Consider the following 26815-nt stretch of genomic DNA (forward strand, 5'->3'; position numbering starts at 1 on the left):
TGTTCTCATCACATGAGCCAACCTCTGTCCCATGGCCTTGGGCCGCTTACCTTGGCTTTCCACGGTCCTGACTAGCAGTTATTAGCTGAGGGCACGGGGCCATTTTCCTTGGGGGTTCAGTTAACGGGGCGCACGGGGCTCAGGTGGTTAAGCGGCCGGCTCGGTTTGGGCTCAGGTCATGATCTCCCAGTTCGTGGGTTCGAACCCCACATTGGGCTCAGTGCTGATGGTGCAGGGCCTGCTCGCTCCCTCTCTCTCTCTCAAAATAAATAAATAACCTTAAAAAAAAAAAAAAGAAAATAGCAGCAACACCACCTGCTTACCAGTTGTCTGCTGCTGTCCATAAAAGATATTGAACAGAAGTACCTAGTTAAGCGCGCAGGAAGCTACAAAGTAACACCTTGGTAGCAGGTGGCTGGGAGTCGCCTTAACCCCACGAATAGGCACGAGACTGCTCCGACTCACCAGGAAAACCCTAAGGACTGACAACCAGCCTTAGCTGGACTGAGACCAGAACGCCCATGTCATGGGGGGGCAGAGACCCTCTCCCTCTCCAGGGCCAGCACAGCTCAGCAGCATCTGTGGACACATCCTAAGGTGACCCCAGGGTGTCCCACCCTCTGTGATTCCCTCTTGGTGAGTGCAGTCCGGAGCTGGGACTGGGGTCTCAGGAACAGACCATGGTGAAGGGGACAGGATGTTACTCCACGGTTATAGTACGTCATGTAAGGCTCCCTCTTGGCAGACTGGAAGGAGAACGTCCCCCTGCTGGCTTGAGGAAGGGAGCACTGGGGGGGGGTCAGGGACTGGGGCCTCTAAACCTGAAGGTGGCCTCCAGCCTCCAGCCGGCAAAACCCCCAGGCCCTCGGTCACACGGCTGCAAAGAAATGAGTCCTGCCAATAACTGCCAAGAGCGCGGAAGCAGGCCTTCCTCGGCTGAGGCTTCAGAGGAGGACACAGCCCAGCCGCCGCCTAACTGCAACCCGGCTGAGCGGTCCCCAGACCTCTGACCTCATGCACCTGCGCGGTAACAGACGCGCGCGTGGTTTAAGCCACTGAACGTGCGGGAATCAGTCACACGGCGTGGAAAACAGGTGCTGCGTCCTGCTGGGGTCTGAGGCGTCAGAAGGAAGTGGCACCGGCAGGGACAAAAGGCCAAGACCCTCTTCTCACTGAGTTGGGTTGCACTTTCCGGGGCCCGTTGGTAACTTCAGCTGAGTTACGACTCGCCCCTGACTCGGTTCAATGTAGGATCACTGGGGCCATCTTGGAGACCGGCCGCCACACACGGATGGCAGGGAGGACAGAGGCTGGTGGGGGCTTGGAGAGGACTACGGAAGGGAGAGTGGGACAGCTGGAAAGCGAGGAAATTCTCTGAGCATACTCCCAAGGCCCTCGGGTGTGGGGTTACCCCCAGTCCCCTTCCTTACGTGGCTCAGGGAATGAGCTGGGACAAGAAAATGAGTCTCGCTTCTCCAAACCGGGCCCCGGACCCCAGGGGAACCAGGGACCTGCAGGAAGGGGCAGGCCCCAGCTGCTTGCTCCCCTCTCTGAGCTTCTGCCTTGATGCAGGTGAGGCTTATCTGCTCCTTTAAGTTAGAGATGGGGGGGGGGCCTTTGGGGCACCAGGGTGGCTCAGTCGGTTAAGCGCCTACTTCAGCTCAGGTCACGATCTCGAAGTTCGTGAGTTCGAGCCCCGTGTCAGGCTCTGTGGCTGACAGCTCAGAGCTTGGAGCCTGCTTGGGATTCTGTGTCTCCCCCTCTCTCTACCCCTCCCCCACTCACCCTCTGGGTGTCTCTCTCTCTCTCTCTCTCTCTCTCTCAAAAATAAACATTAAAATAATTTTAGAGGCCTGGGGAGGCCAGATAGAGACTGCATGCAGCTCTCGACCAAGCCCTTTACAGCATTCTCCCACTGAAACCTTGAATGACTCTCGCACGGGGTGCCGTCCACCCACGTCATCCAGATGAGGAAACTGAGGCTCGGAGGTCCCATGGCAAGTGGGGAAGAAGCCTTCTGATGCCTCAGGGGGTCGCGTCAAGGCTCCTGCACCCAGGGCTTCCTTCCCTGGCTGAGCAGGGAGCCAGGGGAGGAAAGAGGGAAGGAAATGATCCGGGAGGTCAGTGCCTGGCAGGGGGTGTAGGGCTGTGGCTGGGGGGGGCTGAGCCTGGAAGAGGGCTGGAAACCCTGCTCAAGCCGTCTGAGACCCCAGCTCTGACACCACCGGCCGGCTCGCTGGCTGCCAGCCCTCCCCCCATTGATCTGGGGAGTTCAGGCTCACGTCGCTGGCTGCACAGGCTTCCTGGAATCATCCTGCTGTCTCCTTTGGGGCTAGCCCAACCTGGCTGCGGTCGGGAGGCCCCCACGATGGGAGAAGGAGGCACCCCTAAAGCCAGCCGGGTTTAGATCTCCTCTGTCCGATGAAAGGCCCTGGGCTCTGGGTCCTGGAGAAGGTCCTTGTGGTCTGGTGGGAATGGCAGGGCCAGCTTTGAGCAGGCAAGAAAGCCTGTGGACCTAGAACTCCGACAGGAAGAACAAGATAAGCCCTGGGTCAGGCAGATCAGGTGGACTGAATGTGCCCCACGAGAGGATTCTGGAAGGGCAGATAGGGGGAGGTGCAGAGGTCAGAAAAAGCTGAGGAATCCCCTGCAAAGCCCGGGGGGGGGGCTGCTCCTGCCATTATGCCAAGCTCGCTGCCCCCCCTGGGTGCCACCTATGTGTCCTCGCCATGGCCCGGTGAGGGGCCTTATCCCCACTCCTCCCTTACCAGCAGTGACAGGTGGGGCCGCTTTTCCACTTCACTCCCTGGACCCAGGGGTTGCAGATCTAAAATCCCATCTGTAGGTTGACATCCGGGGGGACAGCGGCACGGTGCACCCCTCTGTGAGCCCCAGGCCCTTCACACTGGCCTGCATATCCTGGGATACTTGGGCAAGCTCAAGTCTATGACTCCTGGTCTCTGCAGTCTGTGCACACACACACACACACACACACACACGGGTTCCCGCACCCAGGTCACCTGACCTCTCAGAACCGCACAGGGAAGGGTGATCCTTGCTCCCCGAGAGCCCTGCTACCTTCACAGCATCCTGCCCACCCCACCCCCCTGCCACCCATCTCAACTGCTGTCCCCAACAACAGCTCAAGTGCCCCAAACATGGGCATGACGGCACCCAGGCTCAAGGCAGGCCACGGCTGGGACCTCTGCAGAGCCTGCCTGGAAATAGGAGGCCAAAGAATGCAGTGGGCAGCTTGGCAGAGGGACAGACGGAGCCACCGGGCTTCCAGTAACACGCTGGCCCTGCCCTGACCTCGCCCACCGGCTCAGGGACTCAGCCAATAGATGCCCGGTCCTGGGCTCCAGCCCCCAGCAGCGCCAGGCCCAACACAGCTGCTGGAGGGCCCTCCTGGTCACCACCCCTTGCCCCCGGCGACAGCACGACTGGAACGGGATCCCTGGCCTCTCAGGGTTCCAGCCGTGCCGGGAAGGGGGTATCTTTAGTTTCCCTTCCTGGAAGCCCACTGGCTCCAGTCCCACGTGGCCCAGCAGCCTCGCCTCCAAGCCCAGGCCACCTCCCCCTCCAGCAATAGCTCCCAAGGAGAGGAGCAGCCGCTGGAGAAAGGCCTGCCTGGCCAGTCCGTCCCCGGGGTTAGGACCCCATGCCCAGTTTGAACGGCCCAGCCAGGCCTCCTGGGTCCCCTCCTGAACCCTGCTCGCTCGGGGGTGTTGGCCCAAATACACCTCACCCACGCTCGAATCAGAGGACCTTCGATAACGTCAAGGCGAGTCCCTTGCCAGAGGAGGAGACCGAGGTCCAGAGAGAAGAGGGCAGTGGCATGGGGTCCCAGAGAGAGTGGCAACCAGGGCAGGACAAGACCCGCGGCTGTTCCTGACACACCAGAGTGTTTTCCCGGCACCAGGCTGCGAATCATGAAATGACCCGGGTGGGGGACTGCTCGATCGCACGACTTCCTGGGTGCAGGGACGGGCAAAGCCGTTGCAACGGTTTTGGGAAAAGCTGGAGTCCAGGAAACTGAAAGGCAGTAGGGCAGCTGGGAGCAGCCGGAGGAGAGGGGGCTTGAGTGCCCAGAGGGGAGAAAAAGGCCAGATGAGAAACAGCACCCACCTGTGGGGCCTCTCCCAGGAGGAGGGCCGGGGACAGGACAGGTGATAAGACACTGAGTCAGCAACGGGCCAGGAGAGGGCTGGCAGGATCTCAAGCTGCAGGGTGGCCCCGGGGCCTTGGGAACTGGGTGAGAGGGTAGTGAGCCCCTGACCCAGGAATGAAAGCAGTCAGGTTGGGCCTGATCTCATTTCCTGGACACGAAGACACTCAGCATGGACTGTTCAACCGAGACTGGATGGGGGGGAGGGGAAGACTGGAAAAGTCTGCTGTCTGTCTGCCCCCAGGGGCTCAGGGTTTGGGTCTGGGGAGAAGGCGGAGAGGGCAGGCAAGACGACAAACAAGTAACGACACAGAGACTTAAACCATGAAGATATTCATTGTTTATATATAACAGAAAAATCCAGAGGTTAGGGGTTTCCAGAGCTGGTTGGCCCTTCAAGGATGTTGGCAAAGGGCCAGTTCCTTCTGCCCTTTCATGTCACCAGGTTAGGGCGACTAATTATCCTGTTGCCCAGGACTTTTCCAATTTTAGTGCTGGAAATCCTGCATCCCGGGAGTCATATCCAGACTTGTGGTCACCCCGGTATTGGAGATGGTGCTCCTCGTGGGCATAAAACGGCTGCCGCAGCTCCAAGCATCACACCCTTACAAGACAGGGCACTAAGCAAGAGGAAACGGGGTGCAAACAAAACAGATTTCTCTCTGAGCCTCCCAGAAGCCCTCAGAGACCCTCCCCTCCTGTTTCACTGATAGGCCTGGGTCGCATGGTCACCCCAGACCAATCACTGGCAAAAGAGTAGGGGGCTGGGATGACTGGTTTAGACCCACCACCATTCATCCCCTGGGGACCCTGGGGTCCCCGGGCAAAGCAGGGGCACAGATGTTCCCTTAGAGCTGAGGGCCAGCGTGGGGCTTCAGTGAGGCCTCGATGGCAGGAAGTGAGGGCCGTGGGGGGCCTGGAAGAGGGGGAGGATGCCAGCAGAAGAAACAGGGGGCATCCTGAGCTGAGCATGTGCCCGGGAGGCCTGGGAGGCTGGAGCCCAGGGAGGGGGCTGGGAAGAGGGGCAGAGGCTCAGTCCCTCCAGGGCCTGGGAAGCTGTGGGAAGGCGTTTGGGTTATTTCCCAGCTCCTGCCTCTGTGGGGGCAAGACCCCGGGGAGTGAAGGGAGGAGCCCCAGGTGGAGGTGCCTCCTGCAGGGGAGAGGCAGAGGCGTGAGGAGGGGCCGCTTCTGGATCTGCTCTGAAGGCAGAGCTTTGTGTCTGGACCGATCTCGGGGTGCAGGAGGAAGGAGGGGGGCAGGACAAAGGCCCCGTTGGGGGCCTGGGTAGCTGGTTTGCCAGTTCCTGAGCCCAGATGACTATGGGAGGAGGGTGAGGGCGCGGGATAGATCCGGGCATCAGGCTGGATGCGGACGGACGGACGGACCGACCAAGGGGCTGTGTGCGGCTGCCTTCGCCCTCACATCTGGGTCAGCCCCCTGGGCTCACACCCGGCGAGAGAAGCAGATTGCGGGGGGGGGGGGGGGGAGGGGGTTGCAAACCTTTTAGGCTGAGATGTAACATCCATCCAGGCAGATGCAGAAATCCTGGGGGTCCGGGGTCAGGACACAGAACGTTCCCAGCCTCCGCAAGGCCTCAAACAACCCTTCCGAAGTTCTGCCAGACGTTGGGGCCTTTTCCGCTTTCGGAGGTTACGGATGGCGTAGCAGCGACCCTCCTAGCCCACGTCCTCCGATCAGCACACGAAGGGGTCCCGTGGCATTGCTGGGTCCTGGGCCGGGAGTCCGCTCAGCTCGGGCAGACACGCTGATGTGGGTACAAAGTGGCCACATCCCTGCATGCCCCTACCAGCGATGCGCGAGACTGCCCGGACCTTTACGCTGAGGATTTTTTTTTTTTATTTTTTTTTTTTTAATGTTTATTTTTATTTTTGAGACAGAGACAGAGCATGAGCAGGGGAGGGTCAGAGAGAGAGGGAGACACAGAATCTGAAACAGGCTCCAGGCTCTGAGCTGTCAGCACAGAGCCCGACGCGGGGCTCGAACTCATGGACCGTGAGATCATGACCCGAGCCGAAGTCGGCCGCTTAACCGACTGAGCCACCCAGGCGCCCCATACGCTGAGGATTTAATTTGCCAGACTCTTTGCTGCGTTTGCAGGCCTCTCAGGTCTCCGTCCTCCTCCAGCTCAGGCACAGGGGACCTCAGCACCGCTCCCAAATGGCCACCAGGCCTCCCCAAAGGATATTCCATCCGAGTAACCCAGGGCATTACCAGGTCAGCAGGGTAAAGTCAGGTCCCAGAGCCCCGGCCCTCCCTGGGGCGCTGCTGGATGGGTCCCTTTGTAGAAACTTTATAGAAATTCTGGAACTATCACCGTCACTAGCTCTGACTAGTGATAGAACCTAGAACCTAGCCGGAACCTGGAAGAAGCCCGCTTCAGGAAGCAGTGGGACGCAGCGGGAGCCAGGCACAGCCGGGCCAAAGACTGGCAGCCTCCAGGAGCTGGGGCCTGGACAGGGAACGGGGCGCCGCTGGCCAGCAGGCGGGTGCTGATGGCCCCGAGGTGACCGGCTGCCCGTCCCCAGTGCGCTTTGCTCTTGTGAAGAGATGTGGGGTGACTCCGGGGACAGCCTATGGTCCCCACTCCTGGACAACCAGTGGCACGGTCTGCCCACCAGCCCCAGCAGCCATGGCAAGGCTCAGGGGCGCCGTAGGGCACCCACCTGCTCCGGGACCGAGGGGAGCGGCCAGCCCCTCTCCCGCTCCCCCTGCACCTGAGCGGCTCAACCTGGCTGCCTCAAATACCCCACTGGATGTACGGCCAGAGATCTGAGGGTCTGTCGGGCAAGCCCCCGTCCCCCACGAACCTGCTCTCTTCCTGCTCAGCTCAGCTGAGCCCATGCCTGCTCAGCTCAGCCCGTGCCCCCAACCCACAACGTCAAGACCTCCCTGCTCTCTTCATTCACAGCGGAACAAAACCCTAACCCGTCTCCCCCTGAGCTGACCCCTCCGCAGCCTGCCCTGCATCAGCCCCTTCTCCCCTCTCCCCTGCGGGGCCATCTCCCGTCTCAGACGCGCCCCTCAGCCCGTCCTCGGTTCACGCAGCCAAAGGCCCACCGCCCCACCTGTGGTCTGCCCAGTCTGTGTCTTGGTCTCATGGGGGGGTCTCGGCGTGCTCACCCCTCCTCTCAGACCCGGCCACGCTCTCCCAGGGCTTGCCCCACACGGCGCGGTCCTCAGTGACACGAGCGGGGCTCCCTGCAGTTTAACTCTGACAACCGTCCACCTGGAGACAGATCCCACAGGGGAAGGGCTCTGTCCCACGAGACTGCCCCTCCCTTCAGCGGCAAGGAGGGGGTCCCCAGGGAACCCACCGCTTCTGTCTGACTTGGCTACACATCAGAGACTCCCGTGATGCCCTCCTCCTCGGATTCGAGTACCTGTTGGAGAAGCAGTTTATTGTACCATAGAGGAAACGCTCAAGGACACAGACGGCCGGCCGGGTGAGGAGACACAGAGGGCGAGGTCTGGGAGGCTCCCAAGCTCAAGAGCTTCGGTCCCCGTGGAGCTGGGCCCTTTCACTCTCCTGGCATGTAGATGTGTTCACCCAAACCCTGTACTTCGGGGGATTTTTACGGAGGCTTCCTCCCGTAGGCACCATCAGTCATCAGTCCGTTTCCAGCGCCTCCTCTCTCCTGGGAGGAAGGGGGCTGGGACCGAAGTTTCCAAGCCCCTACCACGGCTCGGGTCTTCCAGGCGGCCGGTCCCCATCCTGGAGACCACCCCCCACCCAGAGTCACCCCCCTGGAACAAAAGACATTCCTATCACCCGGGGGATTCCAAGGGACCAAAGACCAAACCCTAGAACAAAATATGTTCCTAGAACTCTGATCGCTTAGGAAATTACAAGGGTTTTGGGGGCTCTGAGGCAGGAACCGGGGGCACAGACCAACACATATTTTCCTATTTCTTTACATGGGCCTCTCCTCTCCATTTCATTAAAAAAAACATTTTTTTTTATTAAAAAAAAATTTTTTTAACGTTTTATTTATTTTTGAGACAGAGAGAGACAGAGCATGAACGGGGCAGGGGCAGAGAGAGAGGGAGACACAGAGTCCAAAGCAGGCTCCAGACTCCGAGCTGTCGGCACAGAGCCCAACGCGGGGCTCGAACCCACGAACCGCGAGATTGCGACCTGAGCCCAATCGGACGCTTGACCGACTGAGTCCCCCAGGAGCCCCTCTCCTCTCCGTTTCAAACACCATGACAGCAGGGGTAGAGTCAGGAAGCAGCATTGTCTCTGTAAATGGTGGCAAAGTATGGCGTGTGGGCACGGGTCCACACTGCCGTGCTTTCTTGGGTTTCTTACAAGCTATTTACTCAGCCCAGGGTGAGCATCATCGCCCGGGAGAGCTAACACCTAAGATTATGTGTTGGCGGTGTTGGGCTGGGAGCCTGGCCAGGATCCACAAGCGGCCTTATTTCTGGGACATTCTCCCCATTTAATGAGCGGACCCCTTCCTGTGGGCGACCGTGAGGCATGTCAGCAGGGGCCAAGGCTTGCAGCCTAGATTGACACACACTTCACTCCCTGGAGACCCTGTGCCCCAGGGGACCTTTATGCTTCCGAGGCTCCAATGTCCCACATTCCCAGCTGTGTCTCAGCAGCGAGTGGCGAAGGGAAATACACTCTCCCTTTGGAGAGTCTGGGAGACTCTGCTTTCCCTCTTTGCACCTCATGCCCCTGCCTGCCTCCTGGACCGCCAGTGGTGGTCATTCACTGAGCCCTGGAAGGTCTTCATCCCTTGGGGCGCCCTGGGGACCGCTGATGTCCTCCCTGGAAACGTCATTACCTGTGGTTGTCTTGCCCCGACGAGGTGGCCCTGAGGGCCTGCTTAGGGTCACGCGGGACAAGCCCGTGTGGATTTGGAGACCCTCTGGAAGAGGGTTCTGGAGAGATGCAGGATCGGGTGGGTGGCCCACAGCCAGGGTTCCGAGCTGGTGTCCCTGGGCAGGGACAGCAGAGGATTCCGAGGGTCGGCACTTCGTGCACTCTGGGTGTGGGAATAACAGACCCAAGACCGAGGGCAGAAAGGTCAGAAAAGTAACATGGCGGATGTGGGCTCAATATCAGTACTCTCCTGTGGCAGAATGTTCCAGAAATCGAGTGGGCTTCCTCACCCAGTACTGGGCCCCTGTGGCTGGGTGCTCCTCTCAGGAATGCAGACAACTTCTGCAGGGGTGCGGAGGTGCAGAGGGGAGGGGCGTTGATCAGCTCAGGTAACTGACTAGCCAGGGTTCCGGAAAGTCTCATCCTTCCAGAGGAGCAGCCAACGGGAGGCGCCCTCAAGCAGGCTCTCGGCGCAGGGGCCCCGGAGCGGTTGCTGGGCCACATGTCACCTGGGTGCAGATCTCACGGGGAAATGGGCCTCCTCTAAGCTTCACCTTGCCAAATTTGGCAGACCAGGAGGTGAATTCCCAAATCAGGGACAGCAAGCCAGTGTGAGGGACAAACCAGACCAGGCTTTGGTGAGGGGGAGACCAGGTGGGAAAGACCAGTCCCCGAGTCACCTCAGGTCACCTTTGGATGGTCTGTACCCGGAGGGCCCACGGCACCTGGGGAAAGCCCTCGGGCCCAGGCGGACCTTGGAGAGGCCTCCGGCTAGGCTGGCCAGGGGACTACTTGTTCCCAGAACACCGCCTGCCCCAAAGGCCGTTCACCCCGGACCGTCAGGCCGGGCCAGGGGGCAGGTCCCCAGCCCAGGAGCCAGCGGCGAGGGGTGAGAGATGCCAGCGGAAAGGCCCTGTTTGTGCCTCCGCTCGCTCGGGCTGCCTGAGGCCCGAGGCCGTGGGTGCTCTGAGACGTGGGCCTGAAGGTGGGTGAGTGCACGGGGCCGGGACAGGGGCTTCGCCCCGAAGCGTGAGAGCTTCTCTTCCCAGCTCGTGCACACTCAGGCGGAGGGTCCCACATGTTGGCCTTGGAGGCTCCCCCCTACCCAGGGCGGATGCAGGGATACAGCAGAGGACCAGGAGAGCTGACTGGGCTGTAACTAGGGCAGGGCTCGGTGCCGAATGAAAATGCTGGGTCCCTGCTTCAGAAAGTACTGAGACTTCTCAGATGAGGACTGCCGAGCATTAAGCCCAGCGCGGGGTGGTTCTGAGCGTGGGGCACCTACGTGGGTCATATCCTCTGAAGCCAGCCCTGCGGCAGAGGGAGGAAGCGAAGAAAAGTCCGCGGTGAGGGGAGCAAGGATGTTATAATGGGCATCTTAGGTGCACACATGGTACATGCAAAGGCCCTGTGGCCACACGCCAAGGGCTATAGCGAGAGCCCCGGAGTCTACCTCCCTTTACATCCTGGGTCTCAGTTAAACCTCTAAATAACCCCATGAGATAGATGCCAATAGCCCCAGCTTAAAGAAGTGGGGTTCGGAGAAGTGGGGCGTCCTGCCCAAGGACACTCGGCTGGCAGACATTGGAATCCAAAGCCAGGCCCAAGGGCTATCTCAGACCACCCTGGCTGTGCCCTGACGTGGCTCCCCTCTCACTGCTATGGGGCCCAAATCCTGGCTCCCCCTCCATGGGTTCAAATCCCAGCTCTGGCCCTACTTAAAGCTTCGGCCAGTTACTCTCCGGCCTTCGGTTTCTTCCTCCGCAACATGGATATTGTGTTAATAGGCCTTCACCCTCTACAGGATTATTTCTCACAATATACACAGAATGCCGAGAACGGCACGGGACACGGAAAAGCCCCAGATACGTGTCCTCCATCAACGTCATCTTGGCTCTTACTTGCTGCCCTCCCTGCCCCAGTGCCACCCACCTCCCCACCCCGCCCCCGCCCCTCCGGTTCTAAGTCTTGCCCACCACCCAGGAAGCAGACCTTGTCCACCCGCAGGAAGCCAGGCCACCACGCAGCGCGCGCAGGACTCCACGGCCCACGGCCGCTGCGGCCCAGGTCACACACACACACACACACACACACACACACAATTTTCTCTGCTCACTCTCACCGTGCGGTGGGGCGGCTTTGGCCAAGTGGGAAGCCGGGCTGCGAAGGTCTCCCTCTAGTGGCCCCAGAAACAATGGCTGCTGCCAGGGGCCTGTTTCTGACCCCGCAGGAAGCAGTGGGGACCTTGCTCCTGGGCTGAGCGACAGCAGAATCCTGAGGGGCCCCCCACTCCCAGCCAGGCCCGGACACCTGCCTTCTGTTCATTCACATGTGAGCAGCGGGGACCGAGCTCTTGCCTGCGGCAGCCCAAGCCAGAGGCTCGAATCTCAGGGCAGGATGACAAGGTTGGGGATCTCAAGGCAGCGGGGTCCCAGGCTGGGAGGAGTAAAACTAGCCCCCCCCTCAGGTGCTGAGTGCCGCCCCAGGGCTCGGACCACTCACAGAGCTAGCAGAGGGGGCGGTGGGCACGGCGGGCAAGGGGTCCCGCAGCTCTCGATGTCCAGGCAGGAGAGGAGAAAGGCAGGAAGGTGCAGGAAAGGCCCAGAAGCAGGAAGCTGTGAGCAGGGTTTGGAACCCTGGGCGGTGGGGCTTTGCTGAAAGGTAGGGGCGTGGGGGCAGCGTAGACAGAGAGCACGTTGGAGGGGTGAGCTACCACCATGTGGAGTGGGCGTGCAATGAGCGGACGACGGCTTTGCCCCTGTTGTCTCACGAGAGTGCCCGTGGCCCTCCGCGATGACCGATTCCAAGGAACGGTTCCCCAGCCTGCGGCTCTGGACTCAGCGGGAAAGAAGCCAGAGAACCCGGATGATCACACGCAGTCCAGGGGCGCCTGGGTGGCTCAGCCGGCTAAGCACCTGACTCCAGCCCAGGTCACGATCCTGGGCTTTGTAGGTTCGAGCCCCGCGTCGGGCTCTGGGCGGCCAGCTCAGAGCCCGCTTCGGATTCTGTGTCTCCCTCTCTCACTGTCCCTCCCCTGCTGGCTCTCTGTCTCCCCAAAATAAGTAAACATTAAAACAAATGTTTTTTTCAAGAAAAAAGAAAAAAAAAACAAGCAGTCCAGTTAATTCTGAGATCACGTCCGGCCCCTCCCCGGGCTCCCTGTGGCATCATCTAATTGCCAGGGCAGGTTGTAGGCCGGAGACTCTGAGCTGGGTCGGGGGGGGGGGTCTGGAGTGAGCCAGGCACCCCGGATTCCGGGTCGGGAGGTGCTGGTGCACTCCGAGATACAGCAGACTGCGGGGCAGGGGCCTCGGGGGGCACCCGAGGCTAGCGGAGTTGGGAGGGAACTATCCGACCTCCGTGAGTCCCGCGCTGTCCAGGCTCCTGGTCCCCCCTGGGAGACGAGGTAGTCTGTTCCCAGCCTGCTGGGAAAGCGCGGAAGTGAGGCCTCCCCCAGGGCTGGGAACCCACTTAACTGCCACGTGTCCCGTGTGGTTCGCTTTGCCTCTCTGAGGCCAGGTTTCCCCACAGCCAAATGGGACCGAGAAAGTCCACGGGTTCCTTGTGGCTTTCTCTTCTCTTCTCCTTCTTCTTCTTCTTCTTTTTTTTTTTTTTAATTGTGGTAGAACACACATACTGTACCGCTTGCCATTTGAACCATCTTTGAGTGTTTCGATTCGGTAGCATTAAGCACATTCATGCTGTTGTGCAACCGTGACCGTCACCCGTTCCCAGAACTTCGGCATCTTCCCGAACTCAGTCTCTGTCGCCATTAGACACCCACGCCCCCTCGCCCTTCCCCCAGCCCCTGGCGCCCTGTCTCTCCGAACGGGACCCCTCCGGACACCTCAGTGAGTGGAACCCTGCGGTATTTGGTATTTGCCCTTTCGACTGGCTTCTCTCGCTGAGCGCCTGGTCCTCGGGATTCATCCACACGTGTCAGGATTTCCATTCTCCTTAAGACCCAGCGATACTCCGTTGTGTGCATGGACCTCATGATGCCCCAGGGGCACCTCCTACCTGATTCCGTCCTCAGGGCTGGTTCCTCTCGGGGTTTCCCGTCTTAACTCCCAACTGGCAACAGCAACAGACCGTAGTAAGAATGACGAATGACAAATGACGGGGATGCTACTATAGTGGGTTGAATTGACCCTCCCCCCAAATAGGCCCACCCACAACCTACGAAAGTGATCTCGTTTGAGAAAAGGGTCTGCGGGGGATGCAATTCAGTTAAGGAGATTATCCTGGATTAGGATGCGCCCTAAATCCGATGACCGGTGTCCTTATGAGGGACAGGGGAGATGACTGCCACGGAGACACAGAGAGAGACCTGAGACCACAGAGTCAGGGCTTGGAGCAGCGGAGCTCCCAGCCAAGGAGTGCGTGGGCCACCAGATGCTGGAAGAGGCAGGAAGGATTCTCCCCTAGAGACTTCGGAGGGAGCACGGTCCTGCCCACACCATGGTTTCTGACTTCTGGCCTCCAAAACCGTGAGAGAATCAACTTCTGTTGGTGGTTTGTCCCCGCGGCCCCAGGAAAACAACACAAGGACCATCCGGAGAGAGGTCACTGCACGCACTCATGGCCAACCCTTCTCAGCCATTTTCTCTTCCCATTTCCCAGACTAGTAGGCTCTGACCTGGGAACCAACTAGCTCCCCAGGCAGCTGAGTCCCAGTGACCTTGACTTCTGGGCTGGGCTCCTCACCAACCCCCCACCCCACCCCAGCAGGGGAGCGGCACAGAGAGCCCACTTTTTCCGAGAAGAGTGTTTGATGTGTTTTACAGGCATTCTGTTATTATGCTTATTATTTACGGTCAGCTTTAGGGACATAAACTTGCAGCTGAATTGTTGGGAGTAAATTTTATTTTCATGGCTCTCAAACACAAACAAACAAAAATAATCAGCCCATTAGTAGCTGAATATTGCCATAATTCTGTAGGATATAAATTTTACTGCCATCATGACTGTAAAATACCAAGAACCCGCTGCAGCAAGATTATTGGGAATAAATGTCACTGTGGGGCCCCAAACACAGACAACAATTCCACGTTGGCTGCAAAGGGGTCTCATACTCGTGAGTGAGGCAATCCTCAAGCATGACACTCAGGTAATATTCACAAGCTGTGTGGGGTTATTGGGAATCCAGTCTACCCCTTCTGGTAACACACCAATAAAACAGATGATTCCCTTTGTAGTTACATTTTCAATCAGCGGGCTGACCAGAATTTTTTCTTGCCACCGTAAACCTATAAAATGCAAAAAGAAGAAACCGTCTCAGCTCCGGGAAAGATGGAATGATAAAAACATACAGCTTGAATTGCAAGAAGTCTCTGGGATGGATGGGACTAGGGGTGTCAGATACGATACGAGAGTCTCCGTTATTTTGAATGTCTGATGAATAAGGAATAATTTTCAGGATAAGTATACCCCACCTGTAGCATGGATATACTTATACTAAACGGATAGCATGGATAAACTCATACTATACTATGCTATATACTATACTAACCCACGCCCCCCCCGCCCCCTGCTTGGAGTGAGGAGAGGTGAGGGGTGCTTAGAGAGTGTTCACATAGCCTTGGTGTTGACTGTTCAGGTACAAAGGTGAAGGAGAAGAGAATAGGCGTGACTTCTTTGTTTTGTTTGGTGTTTTTTTGGTTTTTGGTTTTTTGGGGGCGATAGGGGATTTACGTGCGCATTTCGGTGAGGCCTGGGGACTCTGGAGGGAAGTGGGGGGTATGCTAATTGCTGTTTTACGAACGGGGGAGCTGAAGTAGCTGGGACATAGTCACACAGCTGAATAGGAATCGGGGCCATGGGCAGAACCCGGTCCTTCCCCTTCCTCTGCGGGGCAAGGTCACAGAGCGGGCAAGGTCACAGAGTGCTTGCAAGGGTGCTTCTCTTAGCTCTGCAGAGTTGACTAGCTCAGGAGGCTACACCTCCAGTCCTTAAAAGCTTTGCAGAAAGCCCGGCTTAGAACCAGCCTCTGAGCCCCCCACCCGCACCCCTGGGGAAAATCAGCCCCCGGACTCTGAGAGCTAGGGCTTGCTTCGGCTCCAAAGCTGTACCATCGTGGGGGCGGGTGGGGGGTGCCTGGCTGGCTGGGTCAGCGGAGCACGCGACTCCTGATCTCGGGGTTGTGAATCAGAGCCCCACCTTGGGTGTAGAGGTGACTTAAAAATAAAATCTTAGAAACAAAAAAAAAGTTGCACCGTTCTCTCGGATCGGCCTTGCTTCCCGAGCCTGTAGCAAAGGGACTTTTTTTTGGCTGTGAAGACATCCACCTTCCGAGGCAGCTCTGTTCCTCTGCCTTCCAACAGGAGGAAGTTGGCCGAGGGGAGCCCCAGGGACCCCTGGAGTAGCCTCCACCCCAAGGGGGCTCTCGGGATGAGCCCCCAGGCAACAGTTTAAACAGCCCTCTTCCCTGCTACTGCCCGACCTGGGGTTTTGGCAGAGTTTGGGCGGCGGCTGTGGGTCTCCACAGGCGCCCTGGAGACCCGGTGTCCCCTGGGACCTCCCACCCTTTCCACTTCCCATGTCAGGTGGTGCCCACAGGACACGCGGGTCTTCGTTTCTGCTTTTTGTTTTTTCTTAATGCAAATAAGGTGAAAATGTAATTGTGTTCCCCAAATACACGCAGAAGCGGCCGCTTCACGGCAGGCTTCTGGGGGCCGGGGGGGGGGGTCCCTGCATCTCCCGGCCACGTGGTCCCCAGCTCCGCCTCATGGGCTCCGGGGTGACCTGTGAGCCCAGCCGACCGCGGGGTGCCCACCAGGCCCTCCCCGCCTGCCTCTCACCTCGCCGGAGCCTCAGGCCCCCTCGCAGTTCCCAGAGCATCACCCAGGACCGTTGTCCCCCAGGTTTTCTTCGCGGCTCCCGCCTCGCTGCCTGGCTCCACTGCCTTCACGAGGACCATCTTTTGAATTCTGTGATCCACCCGCCCCTCGCCTCGTCCCCCTAACCCGGCTCGCCTCATTCCTTCAAACACACCGTCAACCTGACACCCCCTGTCCTGTCGTGTGGGTCTTTCCCTGCTGGACTGCGGGGAGGGGGGCGCCCAGAACAGCGCCCACTCTTGATGGGCACGGAGCAAAGAGTTGCTGCAAAACAAACAAACAAACAAACAAACAGTGAATGAAGGAGGGAAGGAACCAATTTGCTTTACAGTAGCGACCTCTGGACGTGGCGCCTGGACGTCACCCTTTATTCTGCAGCGCGGGGCCGTCATCGTTGACCCGTGCCCCCCTTTGCCTGTTCCTGTCTTCCCATCGGGATTAAGTCCTCTGAAAGCAGCATCCCCCTCGCAGAGCCGGTGGGCCGGAGACCTTGCGTGCAGTGGGTGCCCCCGGGGTCCCTCCCGCTGCTGAAGGACAACAGGTTCTCCAACAGGGACAGGGCTTCTCACCTGGAGAGGGGGTGACCGCCTGCAGGGGGGGCGCTCATCTACATGTGTCTGCGCGATGCTCTGTGTAACCGCCTTTCCCAGCGGGAGTTCAGAGACCACAGTTTGCAGCCCTGCCCTCCCTTCTGGCTCCTGGAGCTTGGCGCCCAGGGGAATCAGAGAAGGCCTTTCTTACATCACCCCCCACCCCCCGCACCTGGGCAGGGGCAGGGTGGGTCCACAGCCAAGATGAGGGTGCTCACAGCAGCTCCTGGGGCTGGGCAAGGCTTGCAAGGCCAGCCAGAGGGCAAAGGGGCCACTCTGGGGCCCCTGGAGAAGCGGGAGAGCCTGGCCCCTGTCCCTGGCCACACTGGGCCTGGGAGAGTGGGCACAGAGGGGACTGGCCCTTGAGACCCCGCACGGCTGGCCCTGAAGCACAGAGGGCAGACGTCCGCCCTGGGGTGGGGGGGTGCTCCTGGGGGACCATCTCCACCCCCCCCCCCGCCCCCCCCAAGGCCGGTCTCCAGGAGGCCAGGTCGCAGGGTGGAGCTTCTGGCCACAGAGAGGGTGGTGATGGAGGCCCCAGATACCGGGCCTTCCTTCCTCTTTCTGGGAAAAGAGGGGGCCGCCCCGTAGGCCCTGGGAACCTGCCCAAAGTCCTCCACACCCCCCTCCCTGCACCTGAGTGACTGGGCAAGGGCAAAGAGCCCCAGATCCCAGGAAAGCTGAGGGAGGGGAAGGGAGGCAGGGAGGAAGTGTCCGTTCAGCCTCAGCCGGCAACCTCAGCCCTGCGCGCGCCCCCCCCCCCCCCCCCCCGCCGTGCCAGCTATAGAGTGAAGGTGAGCAGTGTCCCAGAAAGCGAAAGCTTTGGAGGAGATCCTGTCCACCACCTTCTCCGGGGAAATTCTGTCTCCCCTCACGCCTGGCAGGCCCTTGGAGGGAGGCCTCCTTGGGGGCCCCCCCGCCCCACCCAAGGCGGGTGGGGAACACTTTTCCCCAGAGTCACCCGGCAGGTGTGGGGCTGCGGGCAGGCACCTGTTCACTCCAAGCCTGGCTGGGAAGGTGTCTGGGTGGAGGCCGGGCTAGGGAAGGGGGGCATTGGGTGTCCCCCAAATCCTCAGCAGGGTGAACCAACCGGGGCAGGAGCCCCCGCCTACGAGTGGCCCTGCTGTACCTGGACAGGTGTGCTGGCCCAGCTCTTCAGTTGGCAGAGGGCCAGCAGAGAGGAGTGGGGGTGGAGAGCAGGTGGGAGACAGCTGAGGGGAGGGGCTGGGCCCTGGAGGCAGAAGCTGGCACCCCACCCCATTCCGTCATTACCTCTGTCATTACGGGAAGAGAGGAGGGCCTCCTGGGGTCTCAGCAGCAGCTGCCTGCTGGTAAGTCCCTTCCCCAGTGGCCCCTCCACCTCCCACAGGCCCGCTGTGCCCTGCCCACCACCGGGGCCCCATTCCCAGCTCCTGCTACAGATGGCCTCTGTGCTACAGGGGTGGGTGGGGTGGGCATCCACGCCCCACTGGCTCTGCCCTCTTCTGGGGGCCTCCTCCGTGCCCCGGTGCTAAGGGCCACGGGGGGGGAGAAACACAGACCCCTGTTGGGGGAGGGGGGCTGGGGCACGGGGCACTGAGCAGGCAGGAAATCTGTTTCCATCTGACCACAGATCTGAAGTCTCTGAGCACCTCAAGAAAGGTTCAATACCGTGCCCCGGGCGCTTGGGCCAGGCTGAGAAGCAGAGTTTTAACGGAAATCAGCTCAGCAGAGAGCAGGGGTACGGAGGCTTCCTTCTCAACCCTCCTTCCCCGGGGGGAAGGAAGCGCGTACGTTAGATGCCACAGCCCCCCTCTTGGCAACGAGCTCTCCTTTCCAAGTTGCCATCAGCCTCCAAACACCTCCTCCTGGGACAGAAGCGGGTCTCAGGCCCCTCCTCCCCCAGCCAGGTCTTGGGGTCCCCTCCCCACACCAGCTCCCGAAGTCGGGCTAGTGGAGAGGGCAGGCCGACCCCGGCAGGGACCCGGGGACCCGGCGGCCAGTTCTGGGCTCAGCTGTCCAGCTGTTGGAGCGAGTCCGGGCATCCCCGCGGAAGGGTGTGCTGAGGTCGCTATAACAGACTGCCGCGAGCTGGGGGGCTTACAACAAGAGAAATTTATTCTGTCCCGGTTCTGGAGGCCAGGGATCCGAAGTGAAGGTGTGGGCGGGGCCGGGCTCCCTCCTTGCCCCTTCCAGCTCCTTCCAGCTCCTGGAGCACCAGTCTGTCCCTGCGCTTGTGGCCTTGTCCCTGAAAGTCTCCACCCTCACGTGGCTCCTCCTCTGGGTCTGTGCCTCAAATCTCCCCCTCTATTCTCTTACAGGGGACACCACTGGAGAGTCCCGGATGACTCCCATGAGATCCTTAGCTTAATTACACCTGTAAAGACTCTGTTTCCAAACAAGGCCTCAGTCACAGGTTCTGGGGTTTAAGAGACGGTCATGGGGCGCCTGGGGGGGGGCTCAGTGGGTTAAGCGTCCGACTTCAGCTCAGGTCATGATGTCGCGGTTCGTGAGTTCGAGCCCCACGTCGGGCTCTGCTGACGGCTCAGAGCCTGGAGCCTGCTTCCCATTCTGTGTCTCCCTCTCTCTCTGCCCCTCCCCTGCTCGTGCTCTGTCTCAAAAATAAACATTAAAAAACTTTTTTTTTAGGGGCACCCGGGTGGCTCAGTCCGTTGGGCGTCCGACTTCAGCTCAGGTCATGATCTCACAGTCCGTGGGTTCGAGCCCCGCGTCGGGCTCTGTGCTGACAGCTCAGAGCCTGGAGCCTGTTTCAGAGTCTGTGTCTCCCTCTCTCCCTGCCCCTCCCCTGCTCATGCTCTGTCTCTCTCTGTCTCAAAAATAAATAAAAACATCAAAAAAAATTTTTTTTTTTTTAAAAAAACAAAACTTTTTTTTTAAAGAGGCGGTCCTATCTTTTGGAGGCCACCATTCCCTCGGGGGTTCCCATGGTGGCCTTTTGGGATTCCCTCCACGCACGTGCCCGCAGGCTCCTTCCACCGTGCGCCCACCCGTCACACACTCAGCAGCAGGGTCTCGGCCTGGGGTCCGGCTGGTTCGTCCAGCAGGACGGAGCGGGGCTGGGTGCGGAGCGTTCAGCAGCTGGCACTGTTCCGGAGTCCGCTCTGTCCTCTGGGCGCAGCCCTTCCAGCAGCAGGTGTGGCTCTGGGACACAATTCCCAGCAGAGCCACCTCACAAGCTCCACCTTGAGCTGACAGGGCCGCCGCCACCCGCCTGGGTCCCCGAAGGGAGGAGCGCTTTCCGCCACTGGGAGCACCCGACTGGGCCGTCACCTGAGAGAAGAGAAGTGAACTTCTCCACAAGCCACAGCACTGCTGGCTGATCCCTCATTTCAGCCCCTGAACCCGCCCTGACCAGGACTGGTGACAAGAAACAGAAGCCCATCTCAAACCGGCTTAGGTCAAAAGGAGATTGAAAGGCACATCAAAGCCACTGTGAGACAACAAACCACATCACACTCATCTTGATGACTATGATTTTTGTAATTTTTTTAATGTTTATTTCTGAGAGAGGAGAGAGAGGGAGAGCGCGAGCAGGGGAGGGGCAGAGAGAGAGGGAGACACAGAATGGGAAGCGGGCTCCAGGCTCTGAGCCGTCAGCCCAGAGCCCGACGCGGGGCTCGAACTCACGGACCGTGAGACCGTGACCTGAGCCGAAGTCGGACGCGTCACCCAGTGAGCCCCCCAGGCGCCCCCCCCCCCATGATGACGATTATTTTAAAAATTAGGGGTGCCTGGGTGGCTCAGTCAGTTAAGTTTCTGACTCTTGATTTCGACTCAGGTCTCAGGGTTCATGGGATCGAGCCCCACGTCCGTCTGCACTGACAGCATGGAGCCTGCTTGGGATTCTCTCTCCGTCTCTCTCTGAGCCTTTCTCTCTCTCAAAATAAATAAACACACTTTATTTATAAACACACTTTATTTATTTTTATAATTTTTTAAAATGTTTACTTATTTTTGGAGATAGAGAGACAGAATGGGGAAGGGGCAGAGAGAGAGAGGGAGACACAGAATCCCAAGCAGGCTCCAGGCTCCGAGCTGTCGGCACAGAGCCCGACGCGGGGCTCGAACCCACAAAGCGCAGGGTCATGACCTGGGCCAAAGTCAGACACTCAACCGACTGAGCCATCCAGGTGCCCCAAATAAATACACTTTAAAAATTAAACAATAAATACAAATTTAAAAGAGGGATTGAGTTCTCCATCCAGCCCCCTCACTCCCTTCTAACAGATTTATGCATCCATAGCCTTGATTTTGGGCTGTCTGTCCAGGCGGCTGTCACAGAACACCCACCAGAGACTGGGTGGCTTATAAACAGCAGGATGGTGTTTCTCGGTTTTGGAGGCTGGAAGTCCAAGATTGAGGTGCCATCAAGATCGGGTTTTGGGGAGACACAGACACTGGGGTCATGGCACCATGTGACTTGCTTTGACCAGGGATGTGCACTGAGTAGAGGCTGAAACGTGCTAGTACAACCAATGAGCTCCCTCGTACTGCTGAGATGGTCCGGAAGAAGCACACACTGGGGACACGATGGGTAGCCCGCTGGTCTAGCACTGCCTTCTATCTGACCCACACGCTGTCGGATGGAGAACGATCCTAAACCACTCTTCCCCTTGGCATCTTGCCTCCAAGCTTCCAAGATCCCTTAGACCCAGAGCATTCCGGACAGGGTTCCTCCTCTCCTCCTGGGCCACGTGCCGCCTGTCCCCGGGCCCTATGCGCCTAGCTTCAGCACCTCGAGGAAGGCCAGCTTCTCTTCCCCAGCTGCCAAAGCCCTTGATGAGGTGGCCCCAGGCTTCCACCGGAACCGCCAGGTGGAGGGCAGGGAGGGGCAGCCCCCAGAGGCCAGGAGGAGCAGGAGGCAGGAGACAGCACTACAGACAACACCGCAAAGCGGAGTCTGGTAGATGTGGGTTCACGCCTCAGCACCAACATTCACCAACTTGGTGACTTGGGATAGTTGCCTAAGTAAGTCAGCTGTGCAAATGTTCCGTCTTCTGGGGCGCCTGGGTGGCGCAGTCGGTTAAGCGTCCGACTTCAGCCAGGTCACGATCTCGCGGTCCGTGAGTTCGAGCCCCGCGTCAGGCTCTGGGCTGATGGCTCAGAGCCTGGAACCTGTTTCCGATTCTGTGTCTCCCTCTCTCTCTCCCCTCCCCCGTTCATGCTCTGTCTCTCTCTGTCCCAAAAATAAATAAACGTTGAAAAAAAAAAAATTAAAAAAAAAAAAATGTTCCGTCTTCTGGGACTGCCCGGATGTACCAGAGTCCACGGCACGTAGTAAATGTTCAAGAAAAACAAACAGCGATGCGGACAGCGGCCCTCGAAAGAAAGCTGAAGGGACGGGGAGGGCTGCCCAGTAGGAGCCCTCGCGGGTGTGAGCACAGGGACGCTCACAGAGCCAGCGGCACTGGGCTCTGTATCGCCCGCCCCCACAACCTCCGCCGGCGCCTCCTGCTTGTGAAACCCAACCGAAGGCACAGGAAGAGGGAGTCCGTTGACGTGGTCCCCACAGGGCAGCCTGTCCCGGCACAGAAGGACAATGAGACATCTGGAAGGGGGCCATCCAAGTTCCCCCGGGGAGCTGCCTGGGTGAGAGCCAGCTCGCTGTGCTTCCCGAACAACCTCACCCAGGTCTGGGGTCCTGTCCACTCCTCTGCCCCCTGTCCCCAGGTCCATGAGTCACTCCGCTCCATCGCCCCCCCCCTTCCTCTCCAGCTATGGCAGCTGCCACAGTCTCCCCGCCCGCCATTGCTGTGGTTCAGCCCAGGCTCCTTCATGGCTCAGCTGAACCAAGAGCCATGGCTCCCACTCACACAGCAGGACGTCTCTGATCCCCAGGCCATGCCCACAGCTGCGGGGCTGGGGTTCCTAAGGCAGCTCTCCTGGTGTCTCTTTGCGTCCGCTGGTGCCCAGCGGCCACGCAGGCAGGGGCTGACCCTTGGGCAGGCCTCCCCCCTTCCCTCCCTCCTCCCTCCTTTCCTTCCTCCCTTCCTTCCTTCCTTCCTTCCTTCCTTCCATAAGCCCTTGGCTATATCAGGTTCTGCACTGAGGCCCTGTGGACCCACCAGAGAACAAGTACACCCCCCCACCCTCACACGGTCTACACAGGCTTGTCAGGAGGACCAAGTGAATCCATATATGTGCCAGGGCCTGGCCCGGAATGAAAGGTATAGAAATGTTTGCTGTCCTTATGAATCACTAGCACCCACCTAGCAAGCCAACCCTGTCCAGGCTAGTGGACCTCTCCCTGCCTGGGTCCCACCGTCTGACCTGACCCCGGCCTGGGGCCCGGGCACCATAGGATCGCTGCATGGAGAGAGATCCACAGAGTCCAGAACCAGCCCCAGGACAGGTCCCCCGTGGTGGGGTGCCTCTCCCCTTGGGGGTCCTGGGCCCTGCCCAGAGCCTGGCCCCAGGACAGGAGTCCAACGTGCTAGGGAAAGCACTCCCAACAGTGGACAGACCCCACCCGTGCTCCTTGCAGGGAGGGCAGCCCTCCCTTGCCTCTTGGGAGACAAACGGAGCAGAGCTAGGGCTGGGGGACAGAACCTTGCAGCAGGATGCCAGGGGTGCCCGGAAGCCGGGGTTCAGCCACCAGCTCCTTTCTCGGGGTGGCGGGGGGGGGGGGGGGGGGGGGGCTCCCCCGGCAACGGGGGGGGGGGGGGGGGGGGGGGGGGGGGGAAGGGGCCAGCTCCCAGGCAAAGGCTGAGCCCTGGTCATGCTGAGGGAACCCTGGGTGCAAATTAAATGTCTAGTTGCGGGCCCTAGTCGGCAGGCAGCCCGCACAGGCGGTGAGCCTTCCCTTTATCATCTGCAGCAAAGCATTTACAGTCAATAAACGGGCTAATTAATTCTCTTCAAAGACCTCTCAATTATTCATCTAGGGCTGCATAGAAAACAATTAGAGCACCTCCATGCTCAAGGCTCTGGAAGTGGAGGCTAGGCAGAGCCACCGAGCTCAACCCCTGGGCTGCACAGCCTGGCCGTCCCCAGGGGCCCCCTCCCCCAACAGAGGCAGGCAGGCCTTGTCCCCGAGGCCCAGCGGGAAAGGAACCCCTCTTCTCCCCCAAACTGGCAAGGAGCTGGGATCTTTAGCCTCATTCCTCAGGGGAGGAAGCGGAGACCCTAAGCTGTCAGTGACTTTCGTCCAACACCAACAGCCCATCAGAGCGGACTTGTGGACACCAAGCCAGGCTGTGGGCGTGCGGCCTGGCCGGAGGGGCAGCAGGTGACCCTGCTGGACCTGAGCGGAGCCTCTCTGCCTCTAGGAAAGCATTGTGGGGGAAGGAGGGGCAGAGGCCAGGGAGGGGCGAGCTGAGGCCGCCAGAGACTGCAGGCCAGGCTGGGTAGATCTGATACCCAGTCACCCTTGGAGGGCTGGAGTCCCCGAGGCGCTCGGCTTGCACTCTGGTGGCGCTAAAGCTGCCCGGGGGCCCCAGCAATGCTGCTCCAAGGCGGGGCCTTCAGCTGAGAGCCCGGTTCCCTTCTCCCTTCCAGCGGCCGGGACTTGCTCCAGTGGCTGGAGGCGGCCTTGAGGGAGAAGACAGAGGGCCTATCCCCCCTGTCTACCTTCTCCAGGCCCCTCGTGCTCGGCCCTCAGTCCCTGGACTCCCCCAAACAGCATCCCCGGCAAGCTGAGGGTTAACTCCCGGGAGCTCCCAGACCGCGCGGAGTGGGGGGTGGGGGGCCGGGGGGCGTGCCTGTCGGGAAGTATGGATTTCTGCAGTGGTTTTACTGGAAAAGCTGTAGCTGAAGGTGGGAGGGGGTCACCATGGCAACTTCTGGCTATGGGAACAGGTTGGCTGTTGGGAACCAATTCTTCCAGGGGCCCAGGGGGCCGTCTGGCGCTTGGCACCCGGGGGTAGGGTGGTGGTGGGGGGCAGGGCTGCCTCGCGGGGGTCCTCGCCTCCTTGGGGAGGCACAAAGACCCTCCCCAACCTGGAATTACCGACTTCCCCGCCTCCCTCCAACCTCTCCCCAGGGCCTGGTCCCTCATCAGCCGCCCACCCCCCACCCTTGTTGAAGCGCCCCCCACACCCAACTGTTAATCGATGAACCAATTACCAAGCGGCCGCCGGGGAGCTCGCGGGAACCTCCCTCTTAAAGCTTTGCGTTGGGAGAGGCCGACTCCGTGGCCGGGACTGAAATTCAGGGAATGCCATGAATCTCGAGGCTTCCTCTCCCAGGCCCTGCCCCACCGGCCCTGCCCCACCGAGGGAGCCTAGGATTGCAGGGGACCGAGCCCCCATTCCCACTGGTCCCGACTTTAAAGTTCAAGGAAATCCTCCCTCCCCCACCCCCACCCCGGGCGAAGGACACGGGGACTCCGCAAGCCTGAGACCCGGGTTGGGGGTGGAAGTCCCGAGGCACAGAAGGTGCACCCCTAAATCCTGAAGACCCCTGCCGCTCCCGTCCCAGTGGGATTCCGGGAGCCCCAGGCCTGCCCTCCCGTCCAGCCGTCTGCTTCGCCCTGTCCTGCAAAAGATCGAGCCCCCGGCCCCCGAGGGCCTCCTGGGTGTCGGCAAGACCCCGGTGCCCCGCAGGACATCAGGCCATGGGCACTGCTGGAGGGAGGGTCGGGAGCTCCCAGGCCCTCCGGGCTCGGGCTCCTAGCCACCCCTCACCAGGGGTTGCGGGGGGGGGGGGGGGGGGGGGGGGGGCCCCTAAGTCCCCCCCCCCTCCCCCCCCCCCCCCCCCCCCCAAATCCTTCAGTCACTGGGTGGGCGGGTGCGAGGGGGAGGGGTGTGCCCGGGAGGCGCTTCCAGGAATCTCCAGTGGCGCTGCCCAAACGGCCAGGAAGAGGGCACGAAGAGGGCATCTGCAGCTGGCGGGGCCCTAGGGGACCAAATGAGGGGGGGGGGGGGGGGGGAGTGCCCCACCCACTACCCTCCCCCAGCTAAAGGGAGGACCACCCGCCTGAGTCCACGTGGACACCGATCTGCTGGAGGTCCTTAGACGTGTGGTTCCTCTGAACCTCAGTTTCCTCATCTGCAAAATGGGCAGGATAAGGCCACTCAGGTCTCCAGGGGGTGGTGAGCGCCGAATGAGACCACTAATGCCCCAGAGTGTTAATAGGTGCGGGATTCCTAGATCACGCCCGGTTCTCTCCTCTTCCCACCCCCCACCAGAAAAGAGCTGGGCCCCTCCCTGAGGCATCCTGGGTTTTGCCGAGGGCTGTGGCTGCCCACCGTCGTTTGCGACCACCGGGGAAGCACCCCGGCGAACTGGCCTCTGTGAGCGCCCCCTGCCGGCCGGGTCCGCGCAGGCCGGAGCCCGGGTCAACCCGCCCCAGGTGTCGTCTCCCGCAGGCCCGCCACGCACCTACGGTTTCCCAACGGCCCTCGGTGACCCGAAAGAGTTAAATGGACCGCGGATGGGGTCGGTATCCTCCCTCACCCCCGAGTCGCGGCCGTCCGCCGGGGCCGACTTCGGGGCCACCCAGATCGGCTCCGCCGCCCCCACCCCCCCCCCCTCTTCCGCTGCTCCCCCTGCAGCCCCCCTCCCCTCCCCCATGCCGCCCAGGGCTTCCACCTCGCGCTCTCGGGTCTGCCGAATCCCGATAAAACATTTGGGGGAGATAAGTGCTGCGTATAAATAATTAAGACCACATGCATATTCGCCAACAACAAAAAAAAAAGTTTAAAACCCCCATTCCGGGAACAGCTGCTGTGTGGGGCCCGGGGCGGGGCTGCTGAGGCCCACCTCCACCCCACCCGCTCCTCTGGGGAGGGTCAGCCGGGACTCCTCCTCCGGCAAGCCCCGCCCCCAGCCCCAGCGCGACGCGGGGGCTGTCTCCCCGCGGGGCCCAGGGGTGGGGTAGGGGGAGACTAGCGCCACCGTGGGGGTGGCCTCATGCGTCCCCAGAGGCCAAGCCTCCAGGCAGGGTCCCCCAACCCCAAGGCCAGGTGGGGTCTAGGGACCCGCTTGGTACCCAATAAACATTTACTGGATAAATGAATGAATGGGCCAATGACGGAGGGCTCCTGGGTTCCAGCGGAGGGTCTGTCCTGAGCTCTGGCCGAGGACAGACAGCACTCCCCCCTCTCCCCGCCCCCCACCCCCACCCCAGGTGCCTGCAGACACCTTTTCCAGTTCCAGGTGCGGCTTGAGAGCCTCAGGTAAGAGGCTAGAAGAACTTCCAGAGGGAGTCAGGCCCCAGGCCTGGCCGGGTGGAGCCGCCCCTCTCCCCTGCCTCCTCGGCCAGAGGGTCACCATGGATTGCCCTGGGCTGGCCCTGCCCTGCCTCTGCTCCAGGACCTGTAGGGTTCCCTCTTCACAGCAGTGTCTGCTCTGGTCCTTCCGGCTGGCTCTCAAGGTCCCCTGTCCCACCAGGCCATCTGCCCGCTCAGGCAGGACAATTGCACAC

General features: G+C 60.3%; 1 long non-coding RNA gene across 1 annotated transcript; it reads right to left on the reverse strand.

Annotated features, from left to right (window-relative positions):
* Positions 1-4092: 4092 nt before the first annotated feature.
* Positions 4093-11099, reverse strand: LOC125926302 (uncharacterized). Its single transcript, XR_007459053.1, has 3 exons — positions 11013-11099; positions 7504-7569; positions 4093-4788 (listed from the first exon to the last, which is right to left on the reverse strand). It is a non-coding gene; the product is annotated as an uncharacterized LOC125926302 (long non-coding RNA).
* Between the last annotated feature and the right edge of the window lie 15716 nt (positions 11100-26815).

This window comes from Panthera uncia, chromosome E1 (genome assembly GCF_023721935.1).
Source record: "Panthera uncia isolate 11264 chromosome E1, Puncia_PCG_1.0, whole genome shotgun sequence".
In the NCBI taxonomy this organism is placed as follows: domain Eukaryota; kingdom Metazoa; phylum Chordata; class Mammalia; order Carnivora; family Felidae; genus Panthera; species Panthera uncia.